Below are 7,039 nucleotides of genomic sequence, written 5' to 3' on the forward strand. Positions count from 1 at the left end.
AACAGGATCTAAGGCATTGAGAGTTCTGGACACAGTTGGTTGCAGTAATACACCAGGAAGTCTAACCTGAATAGGCAAAGTGAAGTCGCTCAGTCGTGTCCGACTCTTTGTGACCCCATAGACTGTAGCCTACCAGGTTCCTCTGTCCATGGGATTTTCCAGGCAATAGTCCTGGATTGGATTGCCATTTCCTTCTCCAGGGGGTCTTCCCAAGCCAGGGATCGAACCTGGGTCTCCCGCATTGTAGACAGATGCTTTACCATCTGAGCCACCAGGGAAGTCCCTGAATAGGCAAAGAAGTGGTTAAATGATGGATTGAAAGAAAGGGGATTAAAAGATTAAGGGAGTGAAAGTGAAAGTGAAGTAGCTCAATCCTGTCTTTGCGACCCCATGGACTGTAGCCCACCAGGCTCCTCCCTCCATGGGATTCTCCAGGCAACAGTACTGGAGTGGGTTGCCATTTCCTTCTCCAGGGGATCTTCCCGACCCAGCTACCAAACCGGGGTCTCCCACATTCCAGGCAGATGCTTTAACCTCTGAGCCAATGGGCAAAAAAGTGGTTAAATGATGGATTGAAAGAAAGGGGATTAAAATTAAGGGAGTACAGGGGTCTAAATGGTTTTTGCAACTCACCTTGCCTCCAGCCCTTAGTATTTTCTTGACTCATAATTGCTCCTTTCCATGTCTTTGCCCTATTCTCACTGAAATCCTGGTCCCCACCTGCAAATTCATATATTACAACTTTTTCAAAACCTTCAAAACTTAGCTGTGAAAAGTATCTTTTGAAGCACCCTAATTACATCTTAATTTTAGCCCACCATTAATCTACATCTCAATTTTGTGCTATTTGAAGACTCAGTTCAGTTCAGTCACTCAGTCATATCTGAGTCTTTGAGACCCCATAGACTGCAGCACACCAGGCTTCCCTGTCCATCACCAACTTTTGGAGCTTACTCAAACTCATGTCCATCGAGTCAGTGATGCCATCAAACCATCTCATCCTCTGTCATCCCCTTCTCCTCCTGCCTTCCATCTTTCCCAGCATCAGGGTCTTTTCCAATGAGTCAGTTCTTCATATCAGGTGGCCAAAATATTGGAGTTTCAGCTTCAGCATCAGTCCTTCCAATGAATATTCAGGACTGATTTCCTTTAGGATGGACTCGTTGGACCTCCTTGCAGTCCAAGAGACTCTCAAGAGTCTTCTCCAACACTGCAGTTCAAAAGCATTAGTTCTTCAGCACTTAGCTTTCTTTATGGTCCAACTCTCACATCCATAAATGACTACTGGAAAAGCCATAACTCTGATTAGATTCACCTTTGTTGGCAAAGTAATGTCTCTCCTTTTTAATGTGCTGTCTAGTTTGGTCATAGCTTTTCTTCCAAGGAGTAAGCATCTTTTAATTTCATGGCTGCAGTCACCATCTGCAGTGATTTTGGAGCTTCAAAAAATAAAGTCTGTCACTGTTTCCATTGTTTTCCCATCTATTTGCCATGAGGTGATGGGACCAAATGCCATGATCTTAGTTTTGTGAATTTTGAGTTTTAAGGCAACTTTTTCACTCTCCTCCTTCACTTTCATCAAGAGGCTCTTTAGATCTTCGCTTTCTGCTATAAGGGTGGTATCATCTGCATATCTGAGGTTACTAATATTTCTCCTGACAATCTTGATTTCAGTTTATGCTTCATCCAGCCTGGCGTTTCACATGATGTACTCTGCATATAAGTTGAATAAGCAGGGTGACAATAAAAAGCCTTGACGTACTCCTTTCCCTATTTGGAACCAGTCTGTTGTTCCATGTCCAGTTCTAACTGTTCCTTCTTGACTAGTATGCAGATTTCTCAGGAGACAGGTCAGGTGATCTGGTATTCCCATCTCTTTCAGAATTTTCCACAGTTTGTTGTGATCCACACAGTCAAAGGCTTTGGCATAGTCAATAAAGCAGAAATAGATGTTTTTATGGAACTCTCTTGCTTTTTCTGTGATCCAATGGATGTTGGCAATTTGATCTCTAATTCCTCTGCCTTTTCTAAATCCAGCTTGAACATCTAGAATTTTACGGTTCACTTACTGTTGAAGCCTGGCTTGGAGAATTTTGAGCATTACTTTACTAGCATGTGATCTGAAGACTGCATTACAGTAACGAGTACTTGTTGATGTTTCTCTGAAAGACTTTTCACTTATTTCATGTGCATTTGTTTTGTGTCCCTATCCAAACTAAAAAATTGCAAGTACTCTCTGTTTTCTTTTGTACTCTGGCATAATGGATTTACCAGTGAAAATTGATTTAAAGAGATTTTAAAATAATTAAATATATTTAATTTGATTTCACTCACATAGATAGGTTCTGAATTGTTAAATCCAAGATTTCACTAATAAGTTTAAACTTTATATTTTTATAAGAAGTGAAAAATAAAAGTTTGAATTTTAATTTTGTATTTCTGTTTTATGAAACAAACTAAATCATTCTGCAAAGGTATTTTTTCCAGGAGGCAAAAACAGTGAACTTTAAAACTCAGAAGTACTGGAACCAATAGAATACACATTTAGAATGCTTTACTCTAACTTGAGATTCAGCAGAGGAGCATGAAAATATACAATTAAGATTATACCACAGAAGGAATAACGGTAATCATTTTTTAAAGAAAATTTTATCCATAATTAAAAAATTATAGATAAAAATGCTGCAACTGTCACTAAAGAGGAGAATGTAAATTAATCTAAGGTGCTAATAAAATAGACTTGTACCATAAATTATTTTATTCTCTTAGTGTCAACAATGTTAGTTAATTTACTACTAATTTTTTTTATAAGGTCCTCTTACAAACTGAACCCTTGAGTTCGAACAGATTTCATTTTGACAAATGCTGGTTTATAATGTCACAGAAAATATTTCTCTTAGAAAAATCACTTTGTTTACTCCATTCATAAAAGATTTTGGCAGGGTTTGATAAACTCTATTATTTTAAACAACCCTCAAAATAACTTGCTATTTGCTTTTGGCTTATATGTCTTATGGGATGCATCAAAGATTCTGAGCCTTACGTTTAAAAAGACTTGTTCACCAACAACACATGTATCTGAAAATAATCTAGCATTCAAGAAACTGTCCGTTTGAACCTGTTCTAAGTAGATCATTTAAGTCTGATTTAGAATAATAGTTTAAGCTTTTTAAACTTAATACAATTTAAATGTTCACTTGTAAATTGTAGCTGGATTATTCATTTGTGATGGGTTATATAGAGGGAACTCTCCATTAAAGGGAAAACTAGACAAGACAGACACTTCTGCTGATCTCTTTGTTACTGGAATCTATAAATGAGGGAGACAAAACACCAGGACAGGAATCATGATACCAGGTTAAGCTATGGTCTTCCAGATATGCATGTATGTGTGTATTGCATGTATAATATACATATTTATATGTGGCAATGTACTGATTTTATGACATAATTTGGTACGTATTATGAAATTTTTACAACAGATTCTAAAAATGAGATTAATAAGTCACTATACAGAGGATGAGATGGCTGGATGGCATCACTGACTCGATGGACGTGAGTCTGAGTGAACTCCGGGAGTTGGTGATGGACAGGGAGGCCTGGCGTGCTGCGATTCATGGGGTCGCAAAGAGTCGGACACGACTGAGCAACTGAACTGAACTGAAGTCACTATAACCATAGTGCATGGGTGCTAAGTCACTTCAGTCATGTCTAACTCTGCGATCCCATGGGCTATAGCCTGCCAGGCTCTTCTGTCCATGGGATTCTCCAGGCCAGAAAACAGGAGTGGCTTGCCGTGCCCTTCTCCAGGGGATCTTCCTGATCCAGGAATTGAACCTGTGTCTCTTGTGTCTCGTGTCGGCAGCAGGTTCTGTACCACTTCCTGGGGCACTACCTGGGAAGCCCCAACCGCCAATTAAAGTTTAGAAATTCTCACTATTTGCCTTCTACTAAAATTGACTTTTATATCAAATTTTAGCTATTTAAAGTTATTTTAGGACTTATATTTTAAGTCTGGAAATTCAGGATAAAGTGTTGCAGCTTGCTACTTTAGGTTGTTAGTATAGGCCCTATTTGTTTTTCATTTAACTTTTAGGAAAATATCCCGAAGAGCATTTCTAATCTCACCTGCTAACAATAGACACTCTTTAACTGCTGTGTCTTTTATTTTGCAAGAACAATCTATATCTACACTGAAGGTCAATTCTGTTGCCACATATAAAGATCAATTAGGCATGAAATCTAGTACAATTATCTCTTGAAACACAATCTGATTGTAGCAACTTTCAGGGAACAAGACTGTATCACATCATAAATGTTATCATAAGTTAGTAAGTTTAATTATCTATATAAAAATTATACTTATTCTAATTATGTATCATGAAATTACATTATTAATATATTCCTAAAGGCTAGGAACATGTATATTTCATTCTATGTTGTTTTTCAGTCGCTGAGTTATGTCCAACCCTTAGACACCCCGTGAACTACAGCACGCCAGGCTTCCCTGTCCATCACTATCTCCCAGAATTTGCTCAAACTCATGTCCATTGTGTTAGTGATACCATCTAATCATTTACTCCTCTGTCTCACACTTCTCCTCCTGCCTTCAATCTTTTACAGCATTAGGGTCTTTTCCAATGAGTCAGTTCTTCGCATCAGGTGGCCACAGTATTGGAGTTTCAGCTTCAGTAGCAGTTGTTCCAACGAACATTCAGGCTTGATTTCCTTTAGGATTGACTGGTTTGCAATCCTTGTAATCCAAGGGACTGACTGGTTTGCAATCCCTGTAATCCAAGGGACTCTCGAGTCTTATCCAACACCAGAGTTCGAAACCATCAGTTCTTTGGCGTTCAGCCTTCTTTATGGTCTGACTCTCACATCCATACATGACTACTAGAAAAACCATATCTTTGACTATATGGACCTTGTCAGCAAAGTAATGGCTCTGCTTTTCAGTACTCTGTCTAGGTCTATCATAGCTTTTCTTCCAGGAGAGTGGAAAAACTGGCTGCAATGACTGTCTGCAGTGATTTTTGAGCCCCCCAAAATAAAGTCTATCACTGTTTCCATGTTTTTCCATCTATTTGCCATGAAGTGATGGGGCTGGATGCCCTGATCTTCGTTTCTTAAATGATGAGTTTTAAGCCAGCTTTTCCACTCTCCTCTTTCACTTTCATCAAGAGGCTCTTTAGTTCCTCTTCTCTTTCTGCCATTAAAGTGGTATCATCTGTATATCTGAGGTTATTGATATTTCTCCCGGCAATCTTGATTCCAGTTTGTACTTCATCCAGGCCAGGCATTTTGCATGATGTACTCTGCATATAAGTTAAATAAGCAGGGTGACAGTATACAGCCTTGTTGTACTCCTTTCCCAATTTGAAAACAGTCCATTGTTCCATGTCCAGTTCTAACTGTTGCTTCTTGACCTGCATACAGGTTTCTCAGGAAGCAGGTAAGGTGGTCTGGTATTTCCATCTCTTTAAGAATTTTCCACAGTTTATTGTGATCTACACAGTCAAAGGTTTTAACATAGTCAATTGAGCAGAAATAGATGTTTGTCTGGAATTCTCTTGCTTTTTCTATGATCCAACAGCTGTTGGCAATTTGATCTTTGGTTCCTCTGACTTTTTAAAATCCAGCTGGTACATATGGAAGTTCTCAGTTCACATACTGTTGAAGCCTAGCTTGAAGGATTTTGAGCATTACTTCACTAGCATGTGAAATGAGTGCAATTGTGCAGTGGTTTGAACATTCTTTAGCATAGCCCTTCTTTGAAATTGAAATGAAAACTGACATTTTTCCACTCAAGACAGATGGGTCATGTTGGAGAGTTCTGACAAAACATGGTCTACTGGAGAAGGGAATGGCAAACCTTTTCAGGATTCTTGCCTTAAGAACCCCATGAACAGTATGAAAAGGCAAAAAGATACGACACCGAAAGATAAACTCCCCGGATCAGTAGGTGTCCAATATGCTAATGGGGAAGAATGGAGAAAAAGCTCCACAAGAAATGAAGAGGCTGAGCCAAAGTGAAAACAACACCCAGTTATGGATGTTTCTGGTGGTGAAAATAAAGTCCGATGTGGTAAAGAATAGTATTACATAGGAACCTTGACTGTTAGGTCCATGAATTGAGGTAAATCGGAAGTGGTCAAACAGGAGCTGGCAAGAGTGAATATCAACATTTTTAGGAATCAGTGAACTAAAGTGGAAGGGAATGGGCGAATTTAATTGAGATGACCATTATATCTACTACTGTGGGCAAGAATCCCTTAGAAAAAATGGAGTAGCCATCATAGTCAACGAAAGAGTCCAAAATACAGTACTTGGGTGCAATCTCAAAACACCAGAATGATCTCAGTTCATTTCCAAGGCAATACCATTCAATATCACAGTAATCCAAGTCTATGCCCCAGCCAATAATGCTGAAGAATTATTCCTGGAGACATATAATAGCCTAGTTTTAGTGAAACTAGTTATCTAACTAGTCTCCCAACTGAGCCCTGCTTCCACCCTTGGCCCTCTATTAGCAACACAGAAGCCTTTAAGATCCTTTTTAAATGGAAATCACATCAAGTCACTGTAAGAATCAAATCCCTCCAATAGCTCCCCATTTTGATCAAGCAAAAGCCAAAGTCCTCATCATTGGTTTACAAGGCCCCATCAGATTTCTCCTAACACCTCCTTTTTCTCTCTCATCCCTACTTCTACTATTCTTCTGGCTCACTGCTCGAGTCACATTGATCTTGCTTTTTCTTGAACAACTGGCATCCTCCTATCTCAGAAGGCATCCTTCTTGTACTGTTATTTCTGTTGCCTGCAATGTTTATTTCCCACATGGTTTCTTCCCCTTTCCCCAACTTCAAGTCTTTTCCCAAATATCTTTTCAGTAAAACCTCTTGGCCAACTCTGTTTAAAATTGTAGCCTACCTCCACTACATCCTGTATCACTTAGCCTGACTTAAATTTTCCCTAGACTTATTATCTTCTAATAACTATAAATTTCACTTGTTTATTTTGCTTATTGTGTGTCTCT

General features: G+C 38.9%; 1 non-coding gene across 1 annotated transcript; it reads right to left on the reverse strand.

Annotated features, from left to right (window-relative positions):
* Positions 1–206: 206 nt before the first annotated feature.
* On the reverse strand, positions 207–278 carry TRNAC-ACA (transfer RNA cysteine (anticodon ACA)). Its single transcript has one exon. It is a non-coding gene; the product is annotated as a tRNA-Cys (tRNA).
* Between the last annotated feature and the right edge of the window lie 6,761 nt (positions 279–7,039).

This window comes from Bos taurus, chromosome 11 (genome assembly GCF_002263795.3).
Source record: "Bos taurus isolate L1 Dominette 01449 registration number 42190680 breed Hereford chromosome 11, ARS-UCD2.0, whole genome shotgun sequence".
Lineage (NCBI taxonomy): Eukaryota > Metazoa > Chordata > Mammalia > Artiodactyla > Bovidae > Bos > Bos taurus.